Genomic DNA, 9,971 nt, shown 5'->3' with positions numbered 1-9,971 from the left:
CAATGATGTGATAAGCCTCCTTTCTGTCTTTGTGATTGGTCAGGCTGTCAGTATCACTCTACAGCAGTGGTTCCCAACCTGTGGTCCGAGGACCACTGGGGATCCGCGAAGCCTCAGCAGGCGGTCCGTGACTGCTTAGAAAATGAAATATTAACATATTAGGTCCCCAGCTTTCAGTAATGACTCAGTAGGGGGTCCCCAGATTTGAATTATGATTCAGTGGGGGTCCCCGGGTTCGAGTATTGATAAAGTGGGGGTCCACAGAAGCCAAAAGGTTGGGAACCACTGCTCTACAGGAACAGAGTTTAGCATCTGCACAATAGCAAGTTAATGCCATCCGAGATTTGAAACAGAAGCACCAATAGAAATGAAGCCAGACTCCTCTGAAACCATTTGAGCCAGGCAAAGCAGTGCAGGACTGATCAAAGAGTCTTCTGTTTCACAAGCCCATTTGCTGCTTGAGATACTTCATGCGAGAACTGAAAAGAAAATAATTTGAGTTAGAGAGTAAACAAAGAGTGAAACCGTCACTTCCGAAGGATTGTTCAGGCCGCGAAAAGGAGAAAACACTTTATTTAATGCAGCAAAAGCAAAAACGTTTAATTTTCTGTATCAAAAAAGGGACTGTAGTCAGTTGTGTCTCGCACCTCTTAAAAGGGGCGAGGCAGGTGTTGTCGTAGTTTGGACTCTTGCTCTGGGCAAGACTGCTGGTTTAGGATGACAGTACTTTTGTTTGTAAGCGACTACATCTTTCCTACAAGTCGCAACTGTTGTCCCAACCTTACCGGCTCACTAGAGGCACCTCACCAGAAACACAATAGTAAAAGGTGATTTATGGCAGCCGTTACGCATGGACTCGAGAATAAGATTTCTCAGGGAGTGTCGTGGTTAAACGGAGATTACCCTTTTCTCACAGATATATCATGTCTCATACAAACACAGGCAATGACACAGATGCAGTAGAGTTACAATAGTTTTTCTATAACATAACTGCAATTTGCGATAAGTTGCATGGGCTGTAATGATTAGGATAATGAATAATGCAAGAAACAGAATTGTGAAGACGAGAGTCATTATTACAAAGACCCCCACCATCTTGCAATATCTAGAAATGATATATGAGATGTAATATGCCCTAATACCCTAAAGTGAAAGGCCTAACCTCCTACCTAGAGGAGAGCTGGGTTTGTTAAACCTAATCTGCCAATGCCATGTCCATGAGAGGAGCCCCCAACCCTCGTTACCTTGGAATGAGGTCTCTATCTCAGACTCCGCAGGGACACGAAGACTGGGTCAGCGTCAAGACGACTGCAGCATCGGTATCAGCGATGGTGGCGATGCCCTCTGGTCAGAATCCCTCCGATTATCTGTCTAAAGTGTGATGTATTTATACAGATCTACAAGGTCCCCTGACGTAGGTGTGTTCCTAAACAATAGATAACAGACATGCTCGGGACAGCAATTATCCCTCGAAAGTATAGAGAGGGAAAATCCCTAAGTTTGATCACCTACTGTTTGTTTGTCTTTGGTGCTTGATCTTGACGCCTTGTCGCGGTGACACTGATAATGTTACCCATAACAAGTGGCCTAACTATAAACAAGGCAGCCATCTTAGAAGAAATAAATAATTAAAGGGCTAAGACAGAGCAAGCTAAGTAGGTTGTAAAGAAATGGCTCCCTGTTGCAGTTACCCCCCACTTTTTGCCTGATACTGATGCTGACTTGACTGAGAAGTGTGCTGGGACCCTGCTAACCAGGCCCCAGCACCAGTGTTCTTTCACCTAAAATGTACCATTGTTTCCACAATTGGCACACCCTGGCATCCAGATAAGTCCCTTGTAACTGGTACCTCTGGTACCAAGGGCCCTGATGCCAGGGAAGGTCTCTAAGGGCTGTAGCATGTATTATGCCACCCTAGAGACCCCTCACTCAGCACAGACACACTGCTTACAAGCCTGTGTGTGCTGGTGAGAACAAAATGAGTAAGTCGACATGGCACTCCCCTCAGGGTGCCATGCCAGCCTCTCACTGCCTATGCAGTATAGGTAAGACACCCCTCTAGCAGGCCTTACAGCCCTAAGGCAGGGTGCACTATACCATAGGTGAGGGTACCAGTGCATGAGCACTGTGCCCCTACAGTGTCTAAGCAAAACCTTAGACATTGTAAGTGCAGGGTAGCCATAAGAGTATATGGTCTGGGAGTCTGTTTTACACGAACTCTACAGCACCATAATGGCTACACTGAAAACTGGGAAGTTTGGTATCAAACTTCTCAGCACAATAAATGCACACTGATGCCAGTGTACATTTTATTGTAAAATACACCACAGAGGGCACCTTAGAGGTGCCCCCTGAAACTTAACCGACTGTCTGTGTAGGCTGACTAGTTCCAGCAGCCTGCCACACCAGAGACATGTTGCTGGCCCCATGGGGAGAGTGCCTTTGTCACTCTGAGGCCAGTAACAAAGCCTGCACTGGGTGGAGATGCTAACACCTCCCCCAGGCAGGAGCTGTGACACCTGGCGGTGAGCCTCAAAGGCTCACCCCTTTGTCACAGCCCAGCAGGGCACTCCAGCTTAGTGGAGTTGCCCGCCCCCTCCGGCCACGGCCCCCACTTTTGGCGGCAAGGCTGGAGGGAACAAAGAAAGCAACAAGGAGGAGTCACTGGCCAGTCAGGACAGCCCCTAAGGTGTCCTGAGCTGAGGTGACTCTAACTTTTAGAAATCCTCCATCTTGCAGATGGAGGATTCCCCCAATAGGGTTAGGATTGTGACCCCCTCCCCTTGGGAGGAGGCACAACGAGGGTGTACCCACCCTCAGGGCTAGTAGCCATTGGCTACTAACCCCCCAGACCTAAACACGCCCTTAAATTTAGTATTTAAGGGCTACCCTGAACCCTAGAAGATTAGATTCCTGCAACTACAAGAAGAAGGACTGCCTAGCTGAAAAACCCCTGCAGAGGAAGACCAGAAGACGACAACTGCCTTGGCTCCAGAAACTCACCGGCCTGTCTCCTGCCTTCCAAAGATCCTGCTCCAGCGACGCCTTCCAAAGGGACCAGCGACCTCGACATCCTCTGAGGACTGCCCCTGCTTCGAAAAGACAAGAAACTCCCGAGGACAGCGGACCTGCTCCAAGAAAGGCTGCAACTTTGTTTCCAGCAGCTTTAAAGAACCCTGCAAGCTCCCCGCAAAAGGCGTGAGACTTGCAACACTGCACCCGGCGACCCCGACTCGGCTGGTGGCGATCCAACACCTCAGGAGGGACCCCAGGACTACTCTAAGACTGTGAGTACAAAAACCTGTCCCCCCTGAGCCCCCACAGCGCCGCCTGCAGAGGGAATCCCGAGGCTTCCCCTGACCGCGACTCTTTGAATCCTAAGTCCCGACACCTGGGAGAGACCCTGCACCCGCAGCCCCCAGGACCTGAAGGACCGGACTTTCACTGGAGGAGTGACCCCCAGGAGTCCCTCTCCCTTGCCCAAGTGGAGGTTTCCCCGAGGAACCCCCCCCTTGCCTGCCTGCAGCGCTGAAGAGATCCCTAGATCTCCCATTGACTTCCATTACAAACCCGACGCTTGTTTCTACACTGCACCCGGCCGCCCCCGCGCTGCTGAGGGTGAAATTTCTGTGTGGACTTGTGTCCCCCCCGGTGCCCTACAAAACCCCCCTGGTCTGCCCTCCGAAGACGCGGGTACTTACCTGCAAGCAGACCGGAACCGGGGCACCCCCTTCTCTCCATTCTAGCCTATGTGTTTTGGGCACCACTTTGAACTCTGCACCTGACCGGCCCTGAGCTGCTGGTGTGGTGACTTTGGGGTTGCTCTGAACCCCCAACGGTGGGCTACCTTGGACCAAGAACTGAACCCTGTAAGTGTCTTACTTACCTGGTAAAACTAACAAATACTTACCTCCCCTAGGAACTGTGAAAATTGCACTAAGTGTCCACTTTTAAAACAGCTATTTGTGAATAACTTGAAAAGTATACATGCAATTTTGATGATTTGAAGTTCCTAAAGTACTTACCTGCAATACCTTTCGAATGAGCTATTACATGTAGAATTTGAACCTGTGGTTCTTAAAATAAACTAAGAAAAGATATTTTTCTATACAAAAACCTATTGGCTGGATTTGTCTCTGAGTGTGTGTACCTCATTTATTGTCTATGTGTATGTACAACAAATGCTTAACACTACTCCTTGGATAAGCCTACTGCTCGACCACACTACCACAAAATAGAGCATTAGTATTATCTATTTTTACCACTATTTTACCTCTAAGGGGAACCCTTGGACTCTGTGCATGCTATTCCTTACTTTGAAATAGCACATACAGAGCCAACTTCCTACATTGGTGGATCAGCGGTGGGGTACAAGACTTTGCATTTGCTGGACTACCCAGCCAATACCTGATCACACGACAAATTCCAAAATTGTCATTAGAAATTGATTTTTGCAATTTGAAAAGTTTTCTAAATTCTTAAAAGACCTGCTAGGGCCTTGTGTTAGATCCTGTTTAGCATTTCTTTTAGAGTTTAAAAGTTTGTAAAAGTTTGAATTAGATTCTAGAACCAGTTTTAGTTTCTTAAAAAGTATTCCAACTTTTAGAAGCAAAATGTCTAGCACAGATGTGACTGTGGTGGAACTCGACACCACACCTTACCTCCATCTTAAGATGAGGGAGCTAAGGTCACTCTGTAAAATAAAGAAAATAACAATGGGCCCCAAACCTACCAAAATACAGCTCCAGGAGCTTTTGGCAGAGTTTGAAAAGGCCAACCCCTCTGAGGGTGGCAACTCAGAGGAAGAGGATAGTGACTTGGAGGAAAATTCCCCCCTACCAGTCCTATCTAGGGAGAACAGGGTCCCTCAAACCCTGACTCCAAAAATAATAGTCAGAGATGCTGGTTCCCTCACAGGAGAGACCAACACCTCTGAAATCACTGAGGATAACTCCAGTGAAGATGACCCCCTGTTAGCCAGGATGGTCAAAAGATTGGCTTTGGAAAAGCAGCTCCTAGCCATAGAAAGGGAAAGAAAAGAGATGGGCCTAGGTCCCATCGATGGTGGCAGCAACTTAAATAGGGTCAGAGATTCTCCTGACATCCTAAAAATCCCCAAAGGGATTGTAACAAAATATGAAGATGGTGATGACATCACCAAATGGTTCACAGCTTTTGAGAGGGCTTGTGTAACCAGAAAAGTAAACAGATCTCACTGGGGTGCTCTCCTTTGGGAAATGTTCACTGGAAAGTGTAGGGATAGACTCCTCACACTCTCTGGAAAAGATGCAGAATCTTATGACCTCATGAAGGGTACCCTGATTGAGGGCTTTGGATTCTCCACTGAGGAGTATAGAATTAGATTCAGGGGGGCTCAAAAATCCTCGAGCCAGACCTGGGTTGATTTTGTAGACTACTCAGTAAAAACACTAGATGGTTGGTTAACTGGAAATGAAGTGTGTGACTATGTTGGGCTTTATAATTTGTTTATGAAAGAACACATTTTAAGTAACTGCTTCAATGAAAAGTTGCATCAGTATCTGGTAGACCTAGGTCCAATTTCTCCCCAAGAATTGGGAAAGAAGGCAGACCACTGGGTCAAGACTAGGGTAACCAAAACTTCCACTGGGGGTGACCAAAAGAAAGGGGTTACAAAAACTCCCCAGGAGAAAGTGGGTAACACTAGAAACAAAGAAAAAGAGTCCTCTATAGGCCCCCAAAAACCAGAACAGGTGGGTGGGCCCCAAGACACAACCCAAAACAAAGGTGGTTACCAGGGTAAGAACTGGGATGCCACTAAGGCCTGGTGCCACAACTGTAAACAGTCTGGGCACCACACCAAGGACACTTCTTGTCCCAAAAACAAACCCCAGAACAAAATTCCTGGGGTAACCAGTGTAGCCATGGGAGATGACTCCTCAGATGAGGAGGTCTTCCTAGCCTTCAACTGGAAACAGGGCCCAACAGGTGAGTTGGAGATTCCAGAGGGAAGTAGACACTTCCACCACCTACTGGTGAATGGAATCCCAACCACTGCCCTGAGAGACACTTGTGCCAGTCACACTATTGTGCATGACAGGCTGGTGCTCTCAAACCAGTACATCCCAGGTGAGACTGCCAGGGTAAGAGTTAGCCTAGATAGGGTCACTAAGAGGCCTGTGGCTTTAGTGCCCATAGAAGTGGGTGGCACTCTTAGCTGGAGAAGGGTAGTAGTCAGTACAGACCTCCCCCTTGATTGTCTCCTTGGAAATGACTACCCAGAGGTTAGTCAGAGCCCAAGAGAGAAACTGGTTCAGTGCCAGTCCTCTCCCAAGGATTCTGGAAGTCCTGCCTCTGCAGTAAATGCAAGCAGGCCCCAGAAGAAAAAGAAAAGGAAACAGAGTAGGAAAGGTGGACAACCTTTAGCCAAGGTTCCAGCAAGCCAAGGAGATTCTGCTCCAGTAGGGGAGAACTCCAAAAATGGCTCTGATAAAGTCCAACCTGACCCACAAGAAGTCCTGGCTAGTCAGGCAACTGTTAAGCCTGAGTGGGTGGCTCCTCAGCTAACAGAAGAAAGAGTGGAAGAAGGGTGTTTACTACAAGATGTGGTGACCCCCCACTCTAATACAGCAGACAGGCACCCTGAACCCAAAGAAGCCTGTAACTTAGCCCCTTCCCTTGTAGGTGAAGAGCTAAAGGTGTGGTTCTGGGCACTGACAGCTGTCAGTGGCCTCTGCTGGGTGTTGGCCTTTATGGCTGCACTATCCTTGGCCTGGTGGTCTGACCCCATGCCAAATAACAAGTTAGGCCCCCTGACCCTGTTGGTCATGGTGGGGTTACTCCAGCTCTGGGTAACCTCTTTGGGTAAGCTAGGGGTGACCCTGGCTAAGATAAGATTAGCAGAGGTGGATACCTCTGACCTCAAAATAGAGAGAATGGGTGAAGACATAAAAAGCACAGACAAGAGGCAGTTCAGACTAGGTCCTATCACTGTGGAAGTGGGTCAGTTCCCCAGAGGGAATGACCTGAACAGGAGGATGTAAGGCAGAGTAGGCCCTGCAACAAACCAGCCATTTCCTCTACTCTTCCTCGCCTGACAGACTAGGAAGACTCTTCCAGCGTTGGCTGAGTCTCCTGGCCTGTGGGCTGGGGGGGGCTTGTGTAAAGAAATGGCTCCCTGTTGCAGTTACCCCCCACTTTTTGCCTGATACTGATGCTGACTTGACTGAGAAGTGTGCTGGGACCCTGCTAACCAGGCCCCAGCACCAGTGTTCTTTCACCTAAAATGTACCATTGTTTCCACAATTGGCACACCCTGGCATCCAGATAAGTCCCTTGTAACTGGTACCTCTGGTACCAAGGGCCCTGATGCCAGGGAAGGTCTCTAAGGGCTGTAGCATGTATTATGCCACCCTAGAGACCCCTCACTCAGCACAGACACACTGCTTACAAGCCTGTGTGTGCTGGTGAGAACAAAATGAGTAAGTCGACATGGCACTCCCCTCAGGGTGCCATGCCAGCCTCTCACTGCCTATGCAGTATAGGTAAGACACCCCTCTAGCAGGCCTTACAGCCCTAAGGCAGGGTGCACTATACCATAGGTGAGGGTACCAGTGCATGAGCACTGTGCCCCTACAGTGTCTAAGCAAAACCTTAGACATTGTAAGTGCAGGGTAGCCATAAGAGTATATGGTCTGGGAGTCTGTTTTACACGAACTCTACAGCACCATAATGGCTACACTGAAAACTGGGAAGTTTGGTATCAAACTTCTCAGCACAATAAATGCACACTGATGCCAGTGTACATTTTATTGTAAAATACACCACAGAGGGCACCTTAGAGGTGCCCCCTGAAACTTAACCGACTGTCTGTGTAGGCTGACTAGTTCCAGCAGCCTGCCACACCAGAGACATGTTGCTGGCCCCATGGGGAGAGTGCCTTTGTCACTCTGAGGCCAGTAACAAAGCCTGCACTGGGTGGAGATGCTAACACCTCCCCCAGGCAGGAGCTGTGACACCTGGCGGTGAGCCTCAAAGGCTCACCCCTTTGTCACAGCCCAGCAGGGCACTCCAGCTTAGTGGAGTTGCCCGCCCCCTCCGGCCACGGCCCCCACTTTTGGCGGCAAGGCTGGAGGGAACAAAGAAAGCAACAAGGAGGAGTCACTGGCCAGTCAGGACAGCCCCTAAGGTGTCCTGAGCTGAGGTGACTCTAACTTTTAGAAATCCTCCATCTTGCAGATGGAGGATTCCCCCAATAGGGTTAGGATTGTGACCCCCTCCCCTTGGGAGGAGGCACAACGAGGGTGTACCCACCCTCAGGGCTAGTAGCCATTGGCTACTAACCCCCCAGACCTAAACACGCCCTTAAATTTAGTATTTAAGGGCTACCCTGAACCCTAGAAGATTAGATTCCTGCAACTACAAGAAGAAGGACTGCCTAGCTGAAAAACCCCTGCAGAGGAAGACCAGAAGACGACAACTGCCTTGGCTCCAGAAACTCACCGGCCTGTCTCCTGCCTTCCAAAGATCCTGCTCCAGCGACGCCTTCCAAAGGGACCAGCGACCTCGACATCCTCTGAGGACTGCCCCTGCTTCGAAAAGACAAGAAACTCCCGAGGACAGCGGACCTGCTCCAAGAAAGGCTGCAACTTTGTTTCCAGCAGCTTTAAAGAACCCTGCAAGCTCCCCGCAAAAGGCGTGAGACTTGCAACACTGCACCCGGCGACCCCGACTCGGCTGGTGGCGATCCAACACCTCAGGAGGGACCCCAGGACTACTCTAAGACTGTGAGTACAAAAACCTGTCCCCCCTGAGCCCCCACAGCGCCGCCTGCAGAGGGAATCCCGAGGCTTCCCCTGACCGCGACTCTTTGAATCCTAAGTCCCGACACCTGGGAGAGACCCTGCACCCGCAGCCCCCAGGACCTGAAGGACCGGACTTTCACTGGAGGAGTGACCCCCAGGAGTCCCTCTCCCTTGCCCAAGTGGAGGTTTCCCCGAGGAACCCCCCCCTTGCCTGCCTGCAGCGCTGAAGAGATCCCTAGATCTCCCATTGACTTCCATTACAAACCCGACGCTTGTTTCTACACTGCACCCGGCCGCCCCCGCGCTGCTGAGGGTGAAATTTCTGTGTGGACTTGTGTCCCCCCCGGTGCCCTACAAAACCCCCCTGGTCTGCCCTCCGAAGACGCGGGTACTTACCTGCAAGCAGACCGGAACCGGGGCACCCCCTTCTCTCCATTCTAGCCTATGTGTTTTGGGCACCACTTTGAACTCTGCACCTGACCGGCCCTGAGCTGCTGGTGTGGTGACTTTGGGGTTGCTCTGAACCCCCAACGGTGGGCTACCTTGGACCAAGAACTGAACCCTGTAAGTGTCTTACTTACCTGGTAAAACTAACAAATACTTACCTCCCCTAGGAACTGTGAAAATTGCACTAAGTGTCCACTTTTAAAACAGCTATTTGTGAATAACTTGAAAAGTATACATGCAATTTTGATGATTTGAAGTTCCTAAAGTACTTACCTGCAATACCTTTCGAATGAGCTATTACATGTAGAATTTGAACCTGTGGTTCTTAAAATAAACTAAGAAAAGATATTTTTCTATACAAAAACCTATTGGCTGGATTTGTCTCTGAGTGTGTGTACCTCATTTATTGTCTATGTGTATGTACAACAAATGCTTAACACTACTCCTTGGATAAGCCTACTGCTCGACCACACTACCACAAAATAGAGCATTAGTATTATCTATTTTTACCACTATTTTACCTCTAAGGGGAACCCTTGGACTCTGTGCATGCTATTCCTTACTTTGAAATAGCACATACAGAGCCAACTTCCTACATAGGTTAAAAGTCACTAAGTGACGGGGGCACGGGTCTACAAGCCAGGGGCTAAGCTAACTCCTGTTATCCCATTAAAACGAACTAGGATTCACTACAGTGTGGTGCGACAGGAAGGGGGGGGCGGGGTGGTGGGAGTGGGTGGA

Source organism: Pleurodeles waltl, chromosome 4_2 (genome assembly GCF_031143425.1).
Source record: "Pleurodeles waltl isolate 20211129_DDA chromosome 4_2, aPleWal1.hap1.20221129, whole genome shotgun sequence".
NCBI lineage: Eukaryota > Metazoa > Chordata > Amphibia > Caudata > Salamandridae > Pleurodeles > Pleurodeles waltl.
This window is presented reverse-complemented; position numbering follows the sequence as displayed.